Consider the following 25,198-nt stretch of genomic DNA (forward strand, 5'->3'; position numbering starts at 1 on the left):
CACTCTGATACATAGTGTGTGGGGTTGTGATGGGATATGACCGCTGTAGCGGTTAAAACAAAAACAGCAAACGTACACTAACTACAAACTCCTCTGCGGTCAGGTTGGCGTCCGTGCCACTGGGCTTTGAACTGGAGACCTTCTTTGCACAGGCAAAGCAGCTTCTCCGCAAGAGGATCAGAGAAGTTATCTCAGTTATTTAATCAGTAAACTCAGTCACTTTGCTCCTTATATCAGCTGAATCGACCATCTTTTTCTAGAGACAAACTTGGTATTTTCCAAGACCTTTTCCTATAAAGGTCATGAACGGTTCACTTCAACACTCGACTTTCTGTATATTCATTCCAAACCATAAGGACTTTGTTCATCTTCAAAAACAAACAAGGACACTTTTAAGTTCTCTCATCTTTTATGTGCACCCACTGAACAGCCAGCTTTTTATGTGTGGTTTGACCTGTGAGGCGTCCACGTGCGTCTCGGCTGTGGTCTGACACACCAACTGTACAGCCGTCTGAGGACGATGTTGTGCAGGATGGATCGTGCTCAGACAGCTCCGCGCAGGACGAGTACAGAATCAGCCTCAAATATGTGATCTGAAACAGGTACACAAATTCCCTGATCATTTGTAAACCCATTCAACAATGTCCGGGTGTAACATTTAGCCATATGCTGGCTAATCCTGCAATAAAGGACTGGTGGTGTGAATAGTAGTCACATAGCACAGCATTAAAACTTGACATGTAACAGAGCACTGAAAGCGGTGTTGAAAAAGAGTTCATTTAAGTCATTATCCGTGCAAAAGACTCACTGTGGCACTTACCGGGAGTCTCACAAGCCACAGACAGCATTCAGTTCGCTTTTCAACACTCAAATATCATTGTGGAGACTGACATAAACCACGTCGACGTTTTTGTCTTTATAAGTAAATAGTGAGAGAAAACCAGATGTGCATTCAAATATATGATATCGTATAACATAGAATTTTGGTCAATCTGCAACTCCTCGCAATTCACAATCATCCTTCAGCCATTCAGCTCTCCTTTGCTACGATTATTTGATCTGACGGGTGTTTGTTTTGTTTTTAAATGTTTTTAATTAAATAAATTTAATTTTATTTTAGCAAATTTTCAAGAGAGCAGCAGCATAAGAAGAAAAATCGCATTTTGTTAAAAAAAAAACGAAGCACAGAGGAAGTTTGGGATCAGCAGCAGATTAGAAAAACTAATTAGGGCTGTTGAATTTAACAGTAATAAATTAATCATTTTTGGAAGAAAATACACACATTAAAAATATTAAGGCATTTAACACAAGCCACCCACCCCGACTGTCCGACTGATGCAGGACGGTGACCGACTGCCCCGAGGAGCACAAATCAGCTGTAGGAGTGCAGGATTCAAGATCAGGACGCACCTGGAGTTTGGTGTAGGCCGCCATGTCGTCTATAGCTGAAAGAGGATGGTGAGATCCTCCCGGAGAGCCTGGATCTGCATTGAGATCAGCCTTTATAAAAGCCTCCGTTATCCTGATTCAAAGAAAACACGACAGAACACTTCAGTCCAAGCTGAAAGCTGCAAAGAATGACAACGTGCGTGTTAAATGAGCTAAATACACACATGGTCTCGATGATGTTGCCACTTTGTGCTGATACGCCCGCGCGATGGGAGGCAGTTACGAGTGTGGAACATGGTCACATAGAGATTGCCAACTTCCTGTAAACATTGAAAAAAAAAAAAAGCAAAATCAGAAAGGCTTTGATTATTCTTTGAAATTCTGAGAATGCTACAAAAAAACACTGCTGAACCTGAACAAAACCTGCTCAAAAAGAAAAGACTCCGGGTGGCTTAGAAAAGTTGGCGTACACAGAGAAGCTGTCGAGCCACCGGAGGTCATGCGCTCCTTTATTTTTCTATAACCTGGATTAAAAAAAATTACAAGAGAAAAGAAAACAAATCCAGTGTGCTACTCGTGTTACCAGAAAATGGTTTGTTTGGGAGATTGATGCCAAACGCGCAGCTCTGTGTTGGGTTTCACATAAGCTCTATGTAGAGGCATGCACAGTCTGATATGTGTGTTCTATCAAGAAATCACAGCGGTTCTACTAAGACAGCATGTCTGTCAATCCAAATTTCAGCTCTAAAAAACACAACAGGTCATATTCAGTCAGTTAGTTCAGTTCAGGGTTTTATTCCAGACGATCGCGTCAGCGCTTTTGATAATTTACTCAATTTAAACCCCAAATAAGCAAGTCAAAGTTATCTGAGTGTGATAAAGAGTGATAGAGAAACATGGATGAGTGGGGCTGAGAGCCCAAAAGGTTTAGTAGTACTGTGTACTTGCCAAAATAAACTATGCAGCAAAGACACTGACAACAGAAACGTTATAATTTGTTGTCAGGCATGTACTGTAGGACATTCCACACAGCCCGAGATAATATATAACACACACGGGCCGTGCCACAGAGGGGTGGCCCGCGTGCCAGAAGCACTGCCCCTTTGTCCACATCGGCTGAGGTGACCCTCTCACCAACCCCCATCACCCCCAGATCAACTCTGTCTGTTATCGCTCGCTAAAGATCCGTTGATTTACGCTAAGCCACTCTGTTACGCTGCTCGCAGCAGCATTCACAAAATATGTGTGCCGCTCTCTGGAGAGTGTGAGGCCACGGTCCCCGAAGGGTCCTTGCTATTACCAGGTAGAGCATTACGCTCACATGTCAGTGGTTGATCTGATGAATTAAGCAATTAGTTGGAGTTTGTTTTGTCAGTAATGCACTCGGCCTTCAAAAAGTGTTGTACAAAATACAATGTTCTTAGAATTATAATGTTTAATCAAATTATTGTACCTGATCAGATTTCTAATAAGAATAACACCACATTTGCTGTTGTTGGACACACTTTGTAGACAAAAAAAATGGACGCCAGAGAGGAGAAAGAGCGACGGAGGCTGCTAAAGACAGTTTCACATTGCAAACATGATACAAAGCTCAGCAAGGCCCGCAGGTATAGAATATTTTATCAGTTTACACACTTTAATTCTTTGATTTAAAGCATTTCACATTATAATCACCTGTCTTGATACTAATATCATAACACATTCATATTTTATTAAAACCATATTAATAGTACGACTATAAATAGTTACAAATATAGTAGTTAATTTTCTAAAATTAGTTGTATATTAAGTATATATATAGATTTATGCTGTAACAAATTAACTTTTCTATTGTGGTCCTCAAATAAGGGCAAATGACGCGAAGTACATGAAAAGTATCTATCCAGTTCAAATGAAAGTATCCTACATTGTAAAGGATCAGATGTTTCTATGACAAAGGGTCAAAAATATGGCTTCTTATTAAAATAATGTGGTCCCATGGATCAGTTTGCCCTCGGGTTAGGGGTGGTTTAATGACCTGAGTCAACGCGTAAGATGCACCATCTGGTGTGTCTAAAATGACCACTGACCGAATGGATTCAAACCCGTGTGAAATTACTAACAAGATAAAAACGTATTTAGATAATTTCTTCTACAAACAGTCCTATTTATTTCTTAACGTTAACTTAACAACATAAAACCAACCAAATGAAGTTTAAAATTCAATAATTTTAATTGTTTGCATTTTTGCTGACAGAGATACCACATAAGTTAAGTCAAAAACGCCAAAAAAAACAAAAACAAAAAAAAAACCAAAGCCCACACATATTCTCTGTCCGAAACGTTTATCAATGCTATCAAATCGCAACAGTAGCATATAACACTAGTTGCAGAGGTCCTGTAGAACAAGTATGTTACGTATATGCTATTTCATATTGTGTTTAATTACAGCAATGTTATTGTATGAAAACTAGAACAGTAATAGGCCTATGTATGCTGAATGAATAATCAACAACTGAGTAAAATGAATATACCTCTAACCGGTAATTGTACATCAGTGTGAATTATAATTTAACAATGCCTTCCGCCAAAACAGAGAAGGGGAAAAACACTTTCACCAAACATCGACATATCTGTATAAAAGTGGTTTAGTGTGTATAATGACGTGGTTATTATAGCACATCTTCCCACGCCCAGACCACAACTAATGTCCAAACCCTGGCATACGGGCCGTGGGGCCTTCCTTTCCCCCAATGGGTTTCTTCCCTTTCTCAGTCTGGCAGAATTGATAGGTGGTTCCAAAACACATGGTGTCACATGACAGTAAAAGTGTTACAGTTGCCAAGATGCATGGGGGGGAGTCTCAACTTATACCCCTAATTCCATTGAAGATGAGACAGAAGCAGGCTCAGAGAGTGAGGGGACGCCCATTCTATAAATCAAAACATCTACAATAAAGTTCAGTTATTTACAGCGTGTCCTTCTCTTTTTTAATTGTATATATGTGTACAACTGGATCATTTGTATTAACACAGCACCCACCCCTTTGCTTTTGGTTTGGGCCCCCTGCCCCGAAAATTCTTTAAACGCCCTGAACGCTCAGGACATCCACTGGCTGAAACTGACAGCTGATTTTTATCAAAACTTCTCAGTTTTGTAGAAGATTAAGGCACTTACCAAAGTTTGATCAAATGTTTTTAAATTCAATGGTCCCCTATTTACTATGCCTTTAATATGATTTTGAGTCTATGGCCCCGTTACTTCACTGCCAGCGACAATTTAGGTCCACGGCTCAGTGCTCAGTCCTGTTTCTGTCCACAACAGTAGAGAGGTTTCCCTCACACACAACCTGTCAGCCAGGAATACTGTCCTGACATCTGGACATTTCCTGCTCATTAAACCTCATGATGACTGGTAACTGGGGTTTTATCAATAAATTTGTGACTGGTGCAGTGCTGCAAAACAATAACTTTTTTTCATCACAAACAAGAACAGCAATAACAGACATAGTGTCCACCAGATTTACAAGTCAGTACTTTTCTATTTTACCTTGGTTTCCAAAAATATTGTTTATATGTGAAGATTAATTTATTTATTTTACGAGGAGCAATAAGCATTTTCACGCTATATTAGCCCAGATATAATTGGATAAACAATGTCATTGAATGCCACAATGACATATTTGATTTGGCTGGAAGTGTAAAAAGCATGTGCATATAATATATGTTATTGAGTGATAAATAAACTCTTCAAAACGGGCATTGAAACAAACCACACCGCAGGCCATTCAGAAAAAAAAAAAAAAAAAAAAAAAAAAAACCGGCATTCATATTATTTCTTCCCAAACTAGAAAAAAAAAAAAGCATATTGTGCTGTCTGGTGTCGGAATGCCTTAGCGTGGTGTTTTTCACGGGAACGCTCGGCAGCTACACTACAGAAAAACTGATCAGACACTGAAGCTGTAAAGAGTGTCCGCCGCTATGGAAATGATACACCCATAGTCCCAGTAGCACTGCTGTGAGCGGCAGTATCAGACGCGCACGCTTCCTCTGCTGTAAACTCACCTTAACCAAATTCCCAAAAGAACACACCTAAGCGCTCCCAGTGTAGATTTTATGCCATTTCACTCAGGCCTACTGGAGGCAGAAATGGCATCTACGCTAATAATAGTCTGTTTCATTCTATTCCGAGCTCAGTGTAGCCACCGATCCAGTCTGTAATCCAGGTCAGAAATGGGATCAGGCACCTAGAGATGACCTCGACCGCCCTGAAAGTCAGCAGAGAAAACATGTGTACTCTAGATGCGCCCCGAGAGACAGATCCCCTGTGAAACCCCTTCACATGTTGACCAACCATCGGCACAAGACCACAGGAACCAGACAAGTCCGCGGCCCCTTGTTGCGCCTGGAATTAAACCATGGCCATGCTTGTTTCGTCTGGCCAGTAGGAGATACTGCCCCCGCCCCCACCACCCCCCCCAGGTCATCAACAAAACACGCAGCTCTTGCTGACCGTGGTTAAGTTAAAAATCACTGACATACGAGTCTTTGGTCTCTGTAATAATGACTCTAGTTAAAAAAAACATACCAATGTACGAGACGCATGTTGCTGTGGTGCCATGGTGTCAGTCCATCACAGCTTCGAGAGCGCCTTCTTCGCCATACGCACACGAAACCATAGCATTTTTAACATCAAATTATTTGCTGTTATGTGGCTGTCTTTTTCGGATTACACAGCCTGACTCTGTTGACGCATGTATCTGTGTCGTTAAAAAGTGTATAATAAATGTCAAGAGAGCGAGCTCTAAAATCAAGTTGAGCCGCTGTAGAATAATAAAAGCTAAATTAATGAATTTACAGTCGGGATAAGCAGCTGCACAGCGTGCCTGTGTCTCTGTTTCAGCTCTGGCTTCTTTTTCCTCGCACTTCACACACTTTCGTATGCAAATTTTGAGGGAAGCGCTGGTAGTCGAAATTATTGCCTGTGAATGACGAGATGATAGCAATCACTGTCCAAAAGAACACACACACTTTCAGTTAGCCCAACACTAAAAAACATCATCATTAGTGTGGTGCTAAATCAACTTTCTTCACCGTGCAAAATAATCCCACTTAATCCCACATCAATGCGTTTCTTCTTTTGTTTTGCTACTATCTCATTGCAGGAGCGATTTCTCCAATGTCCTGCCCCTTATATAGCCACTGCAGGGTTAGAAGAATAATGCGTACTGCGTTACTTTTAAGTAGAGCAGAGGAGTCTCTGAAACCGCGGCTTGGAATCCTTTTGGGAAACATTAAAAGTGGTTTCTGAGACGATGAGGGATGAACATAGCCCCAAATCAAATATGATGAATAACACAAGCAATGAGGCTGGATTTTGACTTTCAGTTCAGTTCTGTTCACTTCATATCAAAGTCCCCCATGTCTCAGCGGTCTTGGATTAAGAAGCCAGTGTAGGGTTTACCCTATGCTGCTACATATGTAAGCTTTTCCAATGCAGCACACATACAGTCATCCCCAGAACACAAGGAATCCGAGTTACCTGTGAGAAACTGCCCGATTGGTATAAAGACGTTGTAACCTTATTCCCAACAATACACTAACTTGATAAAACGGTTTTCCATGGACAGAGTGGGTTGGAAATGTGCATTATCAAAGTTTCTAGTCATGTTATTTAGTGTTGTGAATTTCTTTTGAGCGGCCAACAACAAAGATCAACTTGAACCTGAAAGCTGGACAGAAGCTTGAGTCACAGTATGTGTTGATGTACAAACAAGGCTGCTGTCATAGATGTATTTACAGGAGGCAGCAGCCCGTGCGTAGCCGATCTGTTTAAGACCGAGTTTATCCAATGACCCCTCTGATTCTACTCCTTACATGAATATCAGGTCATCGGGAAGAGTCCAACCCATGGCGTACCATGACCTCCTCCAGACCGTTGACCCTCACCAGGTGGTCAAACATCTGAACCGCAGGCCATCTCGTTCTGCAGAAATCAAACCCTGCTTATAAGATCTACAGGCCAACAAAAGATGAACACCACAGAGCTACAGGGACAGATGTGCGTATGTCAACCTCCTCCACACACAGAGCCGTCACTTACCTCACTCTCCAACTAAAGCCAGGCGCAAGATAATTCCACACCCACAGGGTCAGCTATTAGACCACCTTGAGGTTTACCTAACGGTGGCACAGACTATCACAAGCTGTAGGCTACTTGCTCTTGGGAAACAGGCCAGTATCACATGCATGGTTTTTATCGCTGGTGATGTTTTTTTAACACAACGTACCTTCCATTTCCCCAGTCGAACTTTAGGGATGAACATGCACAAACATATGAGAACAGGGGCCCCTGACCTAAACAAAAGACAAAAGGCTATTTTAAAGAATGAAGATGCAACACCCATTAAGCTATTCGCATGTGCTTTAGATTAGCTGTTTGTGAAACCCAATTCACACCATTGAAATCCTGAAAATACTAGTCACTGACTTGTTCCGGTTTGTGGTCAAATTGGTAATTAGGCCCAAATGACAAAGCAGTAGGAGGTATGGCATCAAAGAAAAAGTAAGGAACTACGAATATTCGCACATTTTAAATTCAAAATCCACATTTGAATGCAAAAAACATGCATTCTTATTTTAAAGTGTGCATCAGGAAGCTTTATCAGATGATTGTAAGAGTCTTGCATAATGTTTTTTTGTTTAGTCTATGCCAGCTGAACCCCACTGGATAGCGCACGGTTGTATGGGCTTTGTTGTTCTTGTCTTTCTTATCAAATACTTGCAGAAAAAGGAGAATCATCGATCGTGGGAGATGAGCGTTGTTTGTGTCATAAAACTCGGAATCCAAAATGACCGTTCCACCAGAAACACAATCTTATTCAGCATTTTCTAGAGGGACATCTATCACCATTGCTCTCGTGTCTCGCACTAAGAGCCACATGTTTAGAAAGTCATGTAAAATTAATGTAAGTCCAACTTTTACCAAAACTTGCGACTTCGTGGCGGGTTTTTTCCCCATCCCACTGCATCTCATGTTTATAATGAAAAAAAGTATTCTGTGTGATTTGGCTTTTTGGCCCTTTGTATTAAAACTATGATAGCTGTTTTGGTTATAATTGTGTTAAGTAAACTTAATTTGATTCAGTTTATAGAAACATTATTTTTAAACATTTATGCACATTTTTTCCACAGATAGTCGTGTTATTTTATTGCTTTGAATAAAACGTGCATTAGTAATATTTTTGTGCGAGGCGCCCTTGCCTCTTAGGGCCTAAGGAGAGAAAGCCAATTTTTTTTCCCCCTAACTGGACAATGATGCCTTTTAAATTCTATATAAATTTGAAATATTGATCATATTTAAGTACAAAATTTTGAATTAGTTTTTCAGCCATTTTGTCAGCCCTAGATGAGAGATCCGGCTCAAAGTCAGTCCATCAAATCTCAGATAGTATCCAGATTATAGAAAACGTTCCTTTTAAATCACTCCTTTTATCATGGGGGACTGTAACGAAAATGAGTCACTTGCGGTGTGGCTAATGTTGTGACCTCTCTCACCTTTTCTAGCCAGACCAATGGTGCGTCACCTCCACCCAGTCAGGACAACAAAGGCCAAGGCAATCTGCACACACACCAGAAATCGTTGCTTTGTTATGTAGGGAAGCTCTGGCTGGTCTGTTCATTGGAGAGCCTGGACTAGACATCCGGCGGCCAATAGATATCCACCCACACCCTGCACCCACACAAACACAACAGGCAGCACCAACATGATGAGAACCAGCGACTGGGTAGAAAACCACCATCACCAAATTGAAGAAAAGGTAAACTGGACTGCAACGATTGTTTATCGGTGGGCATCCTGTATGCCAAAAAAATACTGTTATAAATTTGCTGGCTCTTCAATAGATTTGCCAAAAACCCTGACTCCAGCTCTGGCCAAGAGCTTTCCATTTCATGATCCGATCAGAACCCGCTGGGATGGATGTGCATCCACACATACCCGATGGAGTGTGCTCGAAGCGGTTGTGCGAAAGACCCCCGGGGAAACCACCAAGGTAAGCTCTCCCCTCCCCAGCTGCTTGAATGTGCCGCAGCCTCTGAAACTTGAAAAGGCGTAGTTCCTCTTAAGAAAACGCCGCAACCCCAGCAGAGGAATGCAGCCTTCCAATATGCTTGGGCCCCGGGGATGGGTGTCATTGAAGACCTGCAACACAAATAACACATCACCTTTGGGAAATTGTCCCCCCCTGGCAACAAAGCACATTAGAGAGATTTCCTGCAGCTTTTTCCCCAGCAAAGCTGTTTTTGATTTATTACCCTTCATTGGACACATCACTGGAGAATCTTGCCAGAGTTTCTGAAGGCGTGGGGTATTGTACGAGTCAGTTTTGCCGGCTCTGATGTCCCCCCCAGGGGGGTCTGAGATAATGGGTCTGTGATAACACAGCAATTTACTACACGGCCATTTGAACTGCAAAATTAACTAGGGAAATGGAATAGCTAATATAGTACAAATGGCTTGTATTGCGGACTGTTTGTAGAACTCTAAGTTGTTCAAAAGAAGCCGCGGTTTTTTTTTTTTTTTTCTACTGTAATGAAGTGTCTACTACAATGAAGTACCCCTTACAAAACACCCATCTTCTCCAAATGCGCTTTCGGGTGAGGAACGGAAGGGCCCCTGGCCCTGTTATGCCAGTCTTGTTCTTGAGAAACGCGATGCAAAATAAAACAAATAAATAAAAAACTTTATAAAAAAGCATATAAAAAAAAACAACAACACTTTCATTAGGAGGCCAGAGCACCTATTGTAATTCCATTTGGTTTTCCACATCATGAAAATGTTCCAACCACCGTTTTGAATTCCCGTGAACATGTTTTTTTTTTTCTGTTGACTCCTCTGGCCCCTATGACAAACAATCACCTGCTAAGGTTGGTTTTGGCACAACAGATATGGGAAAACTATAATCTCAAATTGAAAAAATGATAGTAGTTTTTTTTTTTTTGAATAGTTCTTCCTTATTGTCACGATTCCTTGGATCATGCCGGAGAAATCGATACCAAATTATCCAAAAAAATCAGCCGATTGCAAACTTTCCTTCCTGCCATTTTGGATTTGCTTTGAGCAGTTATGTAGCCATCCGGGGAATGGTTTTCAAAAAGCACTGGTTTGTACCTATCTTGAAGGGAGAACAATTTTTTCCAGTATAAATTGATACAACATCACTTTTCCTCATTTCTGCTGTAAGGGTAATGGGGTGTCCCACAGGGATCCGTTTTTTAGGCCCTCTTTTGTTTTCCTCTCTATCTCCTTTGGGCATCAGACATATATCATTGTTATGGCAGATGACATACAGTAGGTGGGACATCCAAAACGTCGTTTCTACCGGCCCACGCCCGCGGCCGTCTGTAAGTCGCATTTGCAGCTGTCGATGTCCGCTGAGTGGCACTTTTAAATCACAAAGTTTGTCCTGAACAAGCGCACCAAAGCAACAATGTTCGCAAATAGATTGGCAGCTGCCTTTGCCGCACCGACGTGTTTATATATTTGACTGCAGTCGGGGAAAATGAAAGAAAAACTATTTAATATTCACAGAGGAAAGTTTAGTCCTTATGGAAGATATCGTGCTTATCTTAGAACCGAATTTCAAGCAGGATAAATATCAAATGACCTATGAACCCTGTGCTTATATTATCTCTACACCATAATTTAGATTAGACACATTTCAAATAGTGATTGCAGTATTATTTTTATAATATGAATTATGGGGGGGATATTATAAAAAAGAAAAAAAATGTGGTTTACGTTGCATCGGAGCATTAAAAGTGGTATGCCTATAGTGAGCTAGACTTGCGTGTTTTATAAATTATTTTCTTTATTTTAGTTATCAAACGTGAGGCACCTGTATAATGTTCGCTCCACATTATTTAGGCCTAATTAAAACAAGAAGACAATAAATTAAAACCTTGCACGAGTTTAAATAACTCATTGCAACTCTAAAAGAATGGATGGATTTAATAAAACATCCTCACTTATCAACCAAGTGCACACAATGGAAAAAAAAAAAGGAGGAGCTTCATTAAATTGAACAAGCTTCAGTGAGTTTAAAAAGAGATCCTCTGTTTGCTGGACCTTTAATATACATTTAAGTAAAGTAAAAATAAATAAAATAAACTAAACTAAAATAAATTTGCACGCGCAGCCGCATTAAATTCATATATAAAATGTAATAATATTTCCTGTATGAAAAATAGCAGTGCATAGATTATGCTCCTGCGCATGATGCTGAGTGCATGCACTGGCAAGCATTTATTCTGTATTTGTCCTGACATATTTATCTTTCATTACAAATTCTTGTTTGGTTTTTATTTTGATAATTACATGTAAAAAAATTATTTGACTTTGTAATGCGAATGCAAAATTGAATTAGTAGTTATATTCAAGTGTTTTGTGCAAAAAATTATTAATGCGCATGGCATGACAGGGAGGCGCCTCTCATAGATCACGTGATTTTTGTTCTAATAATGAATAACTGCAACAATCTGGGTGTCTCACATACATGAGAAATATATCTACAGAAAGCGTTGAAATGTCTCTAAACGAATCAATCAAATATCAAACGAAGCATTATGTAAATCTGTGAAAGGTTGTTATATTCTGTTTAAAGGCAGCGTTCCATCGTGGAGAGAGGCTAGCACTGTGGATTTCCTCTTGCATGCCGACAAGAAAACATTTGTTTATTAAATAAATAATTAAAATGTCTCCTTTTTCATAATTATTAGGCTACTTCTGCCGGTGCTTTTTGTGACAAAAGCTTAATGCATGTGCTTGAGCGTGCGAATACTATTACGGGCGGGATTACAGAGTAATTTAATATAAACCTGCGATTAGTTGAATAATGAAACATAGAACGACTAGTAAACTAGAAAAAATCTTACGTGGGAGGCAGATCTATTAAATACCCTCTAGACCATCTCTGTTACAGTGTTTTAAAGCATTTTATACGCGTTTGTAAGAAATTCCTCTTTCAAACGGTCTGTACTGGAGAGATGCTTTAACACTGATATTTCCTCTGAAACACAAAAAAGAAAAGTTGAAATAAAGTAAATAATTTAATGTTTTGAGAATGATTGGAGCTCAACCCCTCCCCGCGCGTCTGAGACAACGCTGCCGAGCAGAGGATAGCGGAGCGGACGTAGGATTCTGACTGGAAGCGAGGTGAGCGGATTTTTTTTTTTTAAAAGTCGGAGCGTCGTTGGTTTCACCTCGCTCCAGCCACTGCTCCATCACGAATAGCAATTCATTGGCCAACAGCCCGTAATATAACTGCATATTTAGCAAGAATTCACATGATACACCCCTATTTAGCTATAGCTTGATTACACAATAATCTCTCCGATCAGAAGACTATAATACGGCAATAGATCGAGCGGGATGTTACAGGCTAGTTTCTCAAGGAGTGTTTGTCTTCCTTTTTACTGAATATTTTCGGTGTTAAAGCATGATTTAAAAAAGATACCGCACATTCACGACTACGTAATCGCTGTCGTCGGCAATAATGCATTCAAAAAATGTAAGTCTTACAGTAGGCTACTTCAATGCTTTATCTGATTTTTGAATGAACAGAAATCTGTTACAAATGGATCTATCTGTAGATAAAATACCTGACGAAAATGTAAACTGTTATTTTCATCACAAACTAAATTTGGCGCAGCAGCCAAAGCAGCAATTATACCTTTTTAATGCTGACAATTTTATTAGTTTGTGCGTTTGGTAGGACAAAACGTTTGCACACAATAACCTAATCCCCTTTGAAACTGTCCTGTAAATTTAATTCATTATGTATTATTTTTAGTTTTATTTTTATAAGCGTATTATGAACACAAACATTTCCACTTTAGCCACGGAGTGAAGGGCGGAGCAGTGTTTTCTGGTATCAATGAAACCGCGGAGCTTAAGTGATTATTAAATGCTCGGGGGGGGAGAGCGCGGAGGGAAATTGGTTGCCCGCTCCACTCTCACATACTCTGCTTGCCGAGTGAGAGAGAGGTTTCGCCCTATATGAACAAGAGACCGTCCGGTGTAGACATGGTTAAGGAACAGTGTCCTGCTATATTTACAAATAATTGATATAAGAAATAAATAAATATTACATAACCTCAAAACCAGCGACATAACGAGATGAAAAATATAGACTAGAAACACTGATTTTTAGGCCTACACTTGCTCTGTCCTCTCGTCCATGACACTGACTCACTGCGGAGATGCCAGTTTTAACCTGAACAGTCTCTTACAGAACGCCGGTGGATGCTGTTAGGTGGCAAAGATGCTGGGCTAGTATTTAAAAAAATAATATAATTATTTATATTAACACTTGTTTTGAACAATTTCTTTGTCATTGAATATTGATTTTAAGTAGGAGGCAAAAAAAAAAATTGATTTAAATTGTGAAATTGGATCTTTTTTTGTGAAAAAAAACGACGGATTTTTTTAGGCCATGGGCCCTATCGCCAGCGCCCCGCCCTAATGCAACAGTGTTTTTTTGTTTGTTTTTTAAGTTAAGACAACGACCTCTGAAATTAAGTTTATAATAACTAATAAACTTTATTGCGCTATTGAAGTGGATCAAAACCCTTTCTTTAAAGTTGTCCCTAAAACCCTGTTTCTGGAAAGTTTGAAACCCTCATAAGACACTGGCCATATGAAATGAGCAAGAGATTCACCCACCTTTTATCTCGACCCCCACAAGTTATACAGAAACTACCCCCCCAACCCCCTCCAGATGAACTGAGCTCGGTCTGGTTTTTTGGCTGTGAGGAACAGTGCTCTCATGTTACTTGGGTTGAAACATGCCTGCACTCACAGCAGCCTTACTCTTTTTATTCATTATTTTCTCGCAGCCCATATTATTATTTTCACTAGACCAAAATAATAACAAATTATCAATTGATAATTTATCATTATTTTTGTCAAAATCATTGTTATTTGTGTATGTAGGCGTTTGCGGAAGGCTTTAAGACCAAGCGGAATCCTCCGTCAGCTGCTCCGCTTCACAGCGCACGGGACTCGCGCAAACTGACCCAACATAAGACAGGAAAACATTCAGTCTGCCTGAAGGAAGTCGCATTTCATTGTAAGTTAATGCTGTTAAATAGAGAGAAAAAAAAAAAAAAAAAAAAAAACCTGGTGTAGTCTATTCTTAAACTTGTACCGCATTATATTGAAGTACAAATCCAAACACCAGGCACAACCTACACTCTTCTTGTGTTCTTTCACTGAAAAGTATGCATTTTATTTATTTATTCACAGGCTATATGGTTGAAAAAGTAATATTTCAGTTGAAAACTTTAAGTGCCATTGTTTAAAAAAATGCATCATAGAAATGTTTCATGGAACCTTCAGTTGTCATGCTTTAAAATCCCATGCCATTTGTAATTTCACTGTATTTTCCACCTCCTAAATTACTACCCCAATTCTATAATGGTAAAATTTATTCAGGCCGATGGCTTTTTTAAGACATTATTTATTTTTATTTTTATTTTTAGAATAGGCTAATTGGAGCCTACATAAATGGGTGAATCAAAACAAATATAACTTTTTTAACTGCAGGCAGATATAGGCCTATATTATTGTACATTACAAATATTTGGATCGTCCCTAATTTTATTAAAGAAAAATACTTATTTTCTTCAAGAATAAACATTATAAATAAATAATTAAAGAAAGAACCTCTATTAGCCCTTATGTGTAGGTGGTAGGAGATATGCGAGCGATTCATAAATTTAAAAAAAAGAAAAAGTGGGTGCTTGGTTTCAGAAAAAGAATACACCTCGTAAAAAATGCTATGATGAAAAAGTCATGCTAACTTATTAATTCATAGAAATAAATTTAAGCAATTAAAACTTTTTTTATTACTAGATTCAACTTTAATTTCAATACTATTAAACTGACTTTAAAATCTCAAGGAGTTTATAAGTTGAAACGGGTGAAAATGTCACAGTGCATGTTAAAATAGCCTAAATGAACTTGTGTCTTTTAATTGTATCCGAAGACCTTGATTGCATGTTAGCATAAAACTAACAATATAATTTTTATTTATTTTTTTTTTTTTTTTTTTATGAACAATTCCTGTATAAAATGTGACAGCAACCTGTTATATCAACATTTTGAAATGGTCCACAGCTGAGCAACGCGAGAGGCGGATCTGAAGTTATATTGTTTTGTTCACGAAGTGAATGTGATGCACAAAGTCATTTTTAGATGCAATGAAAAAATAAAGCTGGATAAAAACATACACGAAAACACGCTAAAAAATAAATTACATTTGTGAGAGTTGCATTTTATTACATTCAGAAATAATAACGGCAGGCCTAATAATGCTATAGGCTAATGTACCAACAGGACAGATTTTTAGTTCCCTTCACTTTACAACAAATCCTTTAAATGTAAAAAAAAAATATCAGAACAGAACAAGAATTACAAATATATAATTCTAATGGATAAATATAATTGCAGTATATAATAATATAGGCTTATAAACAAAACAAAAATAATAATTAAAATAATTTAAAGCGATACATAAGGTTGGGCTTATCTCTCTCATTCCGGACAAATCCAAACATGTTGCCCATTTGAAGCTAAACTGTTATTCATTAGGTAAAACAGGCTTTGGATTTCACACGTGTTTCAGTATCGACGGAAAAAAAATCATAATTAGCAAAAATATGCCAAAGTGGACCGCTGCTAGCACCTCATGGCTCGGTGAACGACTGCTGTTTCCAATGAATATGTGCGATCAAAGTCACAATTCACAATTTTTGGTCACACAGTAAAGGCAAAATTCAAAAATGCAAAGTGTTAGCAGTTTGAAAACCAAGAATAATAACAGAGTTAATAAGAATTATTTGTAAATGCTGCACCGTTCTCATTTCGCTCTGCAAATGGAACCTGAAGATTATTATTATTATTTTTTTTTTAACCAAGAATGAACCGAAATGAAAATTTTAATCCGTATTTATAGATATATATAATATATATATATATATAATATATATATATATATATAATATATATATATAAATATAATATGACTGTTTAAAACCAATAGCATGCATAAGAGCCTTTGTGTAACGGCCTTTCTTTAAAGTTTTGATGAGTAGACTGTAGCCTAAGACTATCCTATTTTTTTTAATGGCTTTTAAGGATGTTATAATGTATATTATAATGTTATTGTTGTTTAACGTCTTCCTTTCATTTTACAATTACATTCAGTTCGCAATCCGTCCCTTTGTGCCACCTGGCGGTAGTTTCGCGAATGATTTTAACACGCGACTGATTTGGAGTTAACGCCGCGGCCCTGCGGCGGCGGTGGTAATACCCATTTTTGGATGTCTACCTACTGTACAGCTTTATCTCAGTTACGTCTGATGAGAAATACATCTCTCTAGCCATTATTTTGACTGTTTGAATGAAGTTAAAGTTGGATGGCGGATAACTTCCTTCAATTAAATGACTCTAAGACTAAAGTACTGGTTTTTGGACATCCGGATTTTGCAAATACCCTCTCAAAATTCAATTCAGTTCAAGTTTATTTCTATAGCGCTTTTACGATACAAAAATCATTGCAAAGCAACCATAACAGAAAATTAAGTTTCTACAATATTTAAGTGGTAGCTTATCAGTGGTGACTGTCAGTTTATGTGCATACGGCAGAAATGTTCAAAAAAAAAATCAAATAAAAGACCTCTCAAAGACTTTGGCTCCTATAACTAACACCGTAGGTTCTCATGCAAGACATCTGGGAGTTATTTTTGACCCGGCACTTAAATTTGACAAAAACAAATAAACTCAGTTGTCAAATCTGAATTTTTTTCAGCTTAGGATGATTGTCAAAAATCAAATCTTTTCTTTCATTTAAAGATTTAGAAACTGTTATCCATGCATTCATTTCATCCAGACTTGATTACTGTAACTCATTGTATTTAGGGGTCACTCAATCTTGTCTGTCTCGCCTTCAATGCTGCGGCCAGATTTTTTAACAAAGATTAGGAGAGGGAAAATATCAACCCTGTTTTTTGGTTTGGTTTGCATTGGCTCCCCATTGAATATAGAATACAGTTCAAGTTATTACAATTTGTTTACAAGTCCCTCACAGGCTTGGCACCAAACTATTTATCTGATCTTCTCCCCCATTATCAGACCAACAGGCCATTAAGGTCATCAAACACTTTGTTATGGTCTGTTCCTAAGACACGTTTAAAACTTAAGGGGATCGGGCATTCTCGGTGGCAGCACCTTATTTGTGGAATAACTTGCCTCTTTACCTGCGATCGGCCACGTCTCTTCAGGTTTTTAAATCTTTAGTAAAGACATTTCTTTTTAAAAGGGCTTATGGGCTGGAGTAACTGCTATATATAGTTTTTATTGGTGTGTATATTTAGTGTTGTGTATATATTTCTGTCACCTCTTTATTGTAAATTTGTTTTATGGTTATTGGCTTAATTCTTCTCTTTGCAGCACTTTGGTCGGCTCTGTCATTTTTAAATGTGCTATACAAATAAATTAAACTCACCCTGACCACACCAATTTGGTAACAGCGCCACCTATTGCTCAGAAGTAAAAAGCAATTATGTCACATTACAGCTCATTTTAATTATGAGCTTTATGTATTCAACTATTTTGCTTAAAGGGTATATAGAACTCAAAAATATTTTTGAGTTCTATAAACCGCTCTATTCATATGGATTAGTTTTCTGATCTCTTTATGAAGTTTTGAAAGCGTCAAAGTGGTCGTTACAAAAGCAGTCAAATGAAGAAATATCTGACAGCATTCTGTCATCAAAAAGATTTTGTGTTCCTGAGATGAACAGAGGTCTTACGGGTGTGGAACGACATGAGGGTGAGTCATTAATGACAGAATTTTCATTTTGGGGTGAACTAACCCTTTAAAATATTCTCCAGGTGTGTTTCTTTAGTCATTTTTTGCAGTTATATATTCCACTCATATTAAATGTACCATTATTCTTATAGCATACTGAACTGACCAACTTCAGTGATTTTGTGTGATTTAGTAGCAAATTGAAGAAAAGTTTGTGACTTTTATTACTTCTTGTATAGCAATCTTGTCATTGTGTGGCGAATTCACACAACCGCTTCTCACTGGATCTCACAACACTGTTGCATCTGTGCTATAACAGTGTCGCGAAATCAACTTTGGTTCCGAGAGTAAAGCTTTTCTGTGCTCTGTGTACAAGTTTGTTTTGCATCGCGGTCCGAGCTGATAAAACGGGTTTGCGCTGATTTGAACAGCTAAACGATCCCTAAACAGCTTATACTACTGTCTCAGCTATTAAAATAGTTGGCGTTCATTATCGCAGATGTATCGCCTTCGATAATGAACGTGATATTGCGTAGCTTGTCAGTGATCTACGGCTCTGTCTATTAAATGCCGCTCCATTTGAAAGCAGCTGATGGCGATTTAGCGCTAATCAGGGAACCAGATTTACTGACTAGATGCGCATGATTATATCATTAGATATATCGCCCAGCCCCTACCTACAGGCATTTTTAGCCTTCATTATTTCAGAAAGTAATAGGGCTAATAAAATGCGACGTGAGCCGCAACTTGTTTTTTTTTTTGTGTCCATCTCAAAACCCTTATACAAGTGGGTTTTTTTTTTGTTTTGTTTTTAACAGTGCAGTAAACATGTTTAAATATCTTAAAAATACTTTAATGTCTTTACAGTGTTTATAGTTTTTTTTGTTTGTTTAGTTTTAGTAGCCAACATTTGGCCAAAATCTAGAAAAGATGATGCTTGTATTGGCTGTGACTAAGCGCAGAAGATCTCTCTCTACCAGATCTCTCTTTTTTTCCATTTCTTTTTGAGTAAAGAAAATGCTGTACTTTATTATTATTATTAATAGGCAAATTATAGGCAAAGAAATTTGTTTTTAAAAAAATAACGTTATTAACCGGTATTTCTTCCACCCGAATCGGTTTCAGAACAGTAATGATATCAAGAGGAACGCAGGAACAGAAACGTTAAAATGTCAATTCTACTCGGAGTGAACCGATTGAATTTTTTTTTCCTCTCGGTTTTCAAGCCCTGCTTTTAACTTTAATGTGCCATTTGTATTTAATGATGTACATTTTAGGTAATCTGAGAATTTTTTTTTTTTTTTTTTTTTATACAGTATAATACAATGCCAATCAAAAGTTTGGGATCAATAATGTTTATTAATGAAGTTTCTTATGCTCATCAAAGCTGTATCTATTTGATAAAAATACTGAATATTATTTCACAAAATAATATTGTGAAATATTATTGAAATTTAAAATAAAAGTTTTCTATTTTAATATACTTTAAAATATAATTTATTCCTATGAAGCAAAGCAATTTTCAGCATCATTTCTCCAGTCTTCGGTGTCACATGATCTTCAGAAATCATTATAATATGCTGTTTTATAATCATTTACATTTAGTCATTTAGCAGACGCTTTTATCCAAAGCGACTTACAAATGAGAACAATGGAACAATGGAAGCAAAAAAACAACAAAAGAGCAATGATATATAAGTGCTATAACAAGTCTCAGTTAGCCTAAACACAGTATACGTAGCAAGGGCTTTTAAATAATATAATAAATAAAAAGAAAACAGATAGAATAGAAAAATAATAGAGCAAGCTAGTGTTAGAGATCTTTTTTGCTTTTGTTAATTGTATAATAAATGAAAAGAAAACAGATATATATATTTTTTTTAGAATAGAAATAGAATAAGTGAGTGCTAAAGTTAGAAGGTCAAATAAAGATGCAAGAGATGTGTTTTAAGCTGATTCTTGAAGATGGCTAAGGACTCAGCTGCTCGGATTGAGTTGGGCAGCTCATTCCACCAGGAGGGAATATTTAATTTAAAAAAAAAAAAAAAAAAAAAAAATCAATGTTGGAAACAGTTGTGCTGCTTAATATTTTATTGGGACCCATGATATTTTTTCAAGATTCTTTGATAAATAAAAAAGTTAAAAAGAACAGTGTCTATTCAAAATAGAAATGTTTTTTTTTTAAGAAATTAATACTTTTATTCAGCAAGAATGTGTTAAATGGATAAAGTGATAGTAAAGACTTATATTTTTAGAAAAATGTTTCTATTTTTATAATTTTTTTTTTTTTTTTTTTACTTTTTATTAACCAAAGAATCAAAGAAACAAGTATCACAGATTCCAAAAAAGCAGCACAACTGTTTCAACACTGATAATAAATCAGCATATTAGAATGATTTCTGAAGGATCATAAGCCCCTTTCACACTGCACGTTCGACCCGGAAAATTGCTGGATCACCTTCTGTGTGAACGCAAACACATCCCAGGATTGATTCTGGGATCGATCCCGGGTCGGGGACCTAGTAACATTGCCAGGTTCAGCCCCGGACCGAGCTCTGTGTGAACAAAAGCCAGAACTAATGCCGTGTCGTAGAGATGACGCACGTTATCGTGCGACTCTTTTACCTGGTGTTTTGAAGACAGATCAACGTTCGCGACAAAAAAATAGGTGCAAACTGTAACGAAGCAGAGATCAAGTAGTTCCTCACTATCCGCGCTGAGGCTGAGATCGTGCACCAGCTTAAAGGAAAGTTAACGTGCCTAGTGTTTTCGACTCGTTCATTACACGTCACTGCCTGATGTCACGCGTCATTACAGGATCTTTAAGGGTTGTGTGTGAACGCACGCATATATTCCAGGAAATCACTAGCAGTGTGAAAGGGGCAAAATCTAGTGACCCGGGAACAATTGCCAGGACACATTACCCGTGTATTTTCCAGAATCGCAGTGAGAACGGGGCTATAATGAGACTGAAGACTGGAGTAATGGTGCTGAAAATTCAGCTTTGCTTCACGGGAATAAATTATATTTTAAAGTATATTAAAATAGGAAACCAATATTAGAAATTGCAATAATGTTTCACAATATTACTGGGGTTTTTTTCTGTATTTTCGATTAGGGCTGCACGATTAATCGCATGCATTTGTCATGCGTGTGTATTTGTTATGGGTGTTTCATTGGTTAGGGGTAAATGTCTGTCACCTGTTTTCAAACGGGAGCGGCAGTTAATACACAGAGCCATAGTTCACTGACAAGCTAAGCAATATTCTGTTCATAATTGAGATTAATCGCATTCGATTATGAACACGATATTGCGTAGCTTGTCAGTGAACTACGGCTCTGTGTATAAACTCCCGGTGCATTTGAAAACAGGTGACAGACATTTACCGCTAATCACGGAACCGGCTTTACTGATGAGACACGCATGACAAATGCATGCGATTAATCGTGCAGCCCTATTTTCGATCAAATAAATACATCCCTGATGAGCATAAGAGACTCCATTTAAATACTATAGCTATCTAAACATCCCTATGAAGTACCCTTTTTCACAATACACCTGTGTTTTGTTATTGTTCTGTGCCCATCTTCCGCCATCTCCAGCACTTAATCAAGCTAGTCTTCTTTAATACATGACGTTTTATTTCACATGTCATTGCTTTGGCTCTCGATTTGAGCTATTTCGTCTGCAACCATTAAAATATTTGGTTTCTACAGTGACTCATTTGGCACATCTTTCTCTTTCTATGAAACCTGTAAACCTCATTCTCCGGTTCTAACTCTATAGTGATATCAACTCTATAGCGGTTTACCTGAGCATTGCAATTACATTGCTTTCGCAAATGGCATTCCCAACTGATTTATGCGTGTGCGCGGCACATTATTTCTTCTGCAAGGCCACGCGTGCGCGCAGCTTAGAGGGAACATTGCTTCTCACTGATGTTTGGAGCAGAGGCTGCTTCAGAGTTCCTGGAAAAATGGAACACCAGTTTTAAAGACAAAGTCGTCCAGGAGTAGGGTTGGGAATCGTTAGAAATTTTCCGGTTCCGGTTCCATTAAAATTGTTAAATAACTATTAAAAAATAGTGGTAAGGAAAAATGCACAATACTCAACTTCTTAATGCTCAATACTGTTTATTACTTACTGTCAACTTAATTTAAAGGTTGGCAATGTCAAAATTCAACATATATTACAGTATACAGATCTTTAGTAGGGTTGGGTATTGTTTGAAATTTTCAGATTCTGGTTCCATTTAAATGAACTATTATTATGTTTTTTACTATTTTACCTTCACTGTATGTAGTGTTGTTGGAAGGTAGTAAGTAATGTTGAGTAATGCTAGTCCATCAATCAGCATGTGTTTCAAAGTTGATGTTTTTTACACCATTAATAACATTTTGTTTTTTAAGCAGGAATAAGCTGGTTGGCCAAATAGTCCCTTGAGGGCTAAGACACTTGTTCATTTCCCTAAATTAATGAAATATAAACTGTTATGCTTATAACCATGTATACACACACTCCATAAAGCCCCTATTTTACAAATAATAATGCAGTCAGAAGATGGTTTGATGCAATGAGTGGTTTCCAAATGTTTAAACATTTGAAATGCATTAAAATAAATATTTTCTATCACTTTGTTTATCACTCTAGAAATGACCCGTAAACTAAATAATCTAACCCTCATACTAACATAACAATAGCAGTCTATTTATTTAGTGGTGCAAGTTGAAGTCAGTATGTATATTAATGACGATATGGGACAAATATAATGTAATTTAGTGGTGTTAGGTGCTGTGCGCGGCCGGTACATGTACAGTCAGACAAAACCATGTGCACAGTTATCAAAGGCACGAGTGTGCGCACAGTCGTGAGAAACGTGTGTTCAGCAGTTAAAGACACGACTAGACTTGTGCCGGTATTCGGTAATGCGATATATCGCGGTAATGAATATGCATGGTATTGTTATTGTGGGCACTTCTAAATACCGTGAATAATTATATATTACAAATTATTTAGAATTTTGAATGCATTTTAAGAATACTTTTCCCAGCAACTGCTCAAAATGCACAACACCGCTGTACAAGCACCCATGAGTAGCACATGGAGGAACACGTGAGAGACGCACTGAATGAAAGCACATTCACTCTCTGACAGCAGATGGCGCTAAACTGCAGCCCTTACCCTGTAAACAACATAAATAAAGCAGCTGCTACTTTCTAAACCATATTTAAATAATGTTAAATAGCCATTCAGATTTGTGTATTTGCTATGGTGTTCACCACAGAGCCAAATACTTTAATATTTAGACTTAATAGGCTCTTTATTTTCAAACTTTTTTTTTTGAATCTGGACTACAACATGCCCTAGATATTGTTTGAAAGGGGTGTTTTTGATTCTTTATTGTTCATTAACACTTTCCATTAGGGCTTCATTAGTTAACAAACTGCCAATGAAAAATTCTTCTGAACATTCATTAATCTTAGGTATTCCAATATTTAATAACACATTGTTAAAATAGAAAGTTGCAGCTGTGTTATTTAATGAGCTAACATGAACTAAGACTTGTATTTTTTAACAAAGATTAATAACTTCTTTAGCAAATGTAGCTATTGCTCATTGTTTAGCTGTGCATTTATTGAATGAGCACTATGCGATGTCCGAACTGATAACACTATATTTTATGTATTGCACTGTATTTTATGTAAAATCATTTTCTATTTTTAAACTGTCTTAAATTCTTTAAGTCAATTTTTAAATCATTTTCAAAGTTCTTAAATTGCTTGTTTTATTTTTGAGGTTATTTTTCTTCATGATTTTTTTTTATTATTTTCTTTCATGTAAAGCACTTTAAATTACCATTGTGTACAAAATGTGCTATATAAATAAACTTGCCTTGAATGTTAATGCATTAACTAATGTTAACTAATGAGCTCTTATTGTAAAGTGATACCTATTGGTCTTTATAGTTCTTTTGCACTTTAATGTGTAAAACTTTAAACTTTATATATTTTTTCTGTATTGCTTTATTGTATTTAAATGTTCAGTTATTTTTGCTATAAGAAAAAAGTTATTGAACCTGTAATACTGTATTATGACTACTTTCTTGAAACTAAATTCCAATACCGTGATAATACCGTATACCGTGACAAAAGCATTATCAATTAATCGCAACAGGAAAATTTGATACCGGCATATCCCTAGACACGACGCGGCGTGTCTGTGCGTCAACAGTGTGCTCATCCTTTACAGGAAACACCGAATCGTCAGAACACCGGCGGAAGGCTGCTCACAGCGCTTGGTCACGTGTCGCACCAGAACCGTTTTCTGAACCGAAACTTAGAAATTGCTTACAGTTCCGATTCTTTTCAAAGAACAGAACAGTTCTCGGTTCCCAACCCTATCCAGGAGTCCAGGAACCTTGAAGAGACTGCTCTCCAAAAACAGCATCTGCGAGCTGTACTGAATGATGATCCAGGTACAGTCTTCATTAAAACAGCAATGTTGTTATTTGAGTCAATCAATCTTCTTTTTAAAAAGTGTTTGATTATTTCCCAAAAGCATTTTTCCCAAAAAATCTGCAAAAAACACTTAATACATAGTTATTTCTTAACATTTTTTTGTTTATTAATGATGATCATTAGTTTATTGATTTTTTGGTGATGTTCGTTAATAATTTTTTTAATAAGAAGATGATTGGTGGAAGAACATAGTAAGAGTAAAAGGCTTTGGGCATGCACAGCAAGTGTGAAATTTAAAAATTGTTTGCTCTCCAACACAACTATAATAATTATCCCACTAATAGTTTGTAATTTTAAGATATTATGATGCACAATACACAGGGGTAACTTAGAGATGCCATAAACAGACTAGTTTGAAATAACTGCTGTTATTTTCCGCCTCCAGAATGGGACAGTGACCTGGCTTCTCTATTTGTTGGAGTGTTGGAGAGGCAA

Source organism: Cyprinus carpio, unplaced genomic scaffold, assembly GCF_018340385.1.
Source record: "Cyprinus carpio isolate SPL01 unplaced genomic scaffold, ASM1834038v1 S000006479, whole genome shotgun sequence".
Classification (NCBI taxonomy): domain Eukaryota; kingdom Metazoa; phylum Chordata; class Actinopteri; order Cypriniformes; family Cyprinidae; genus Cyprinus; species Cyprinus carpio.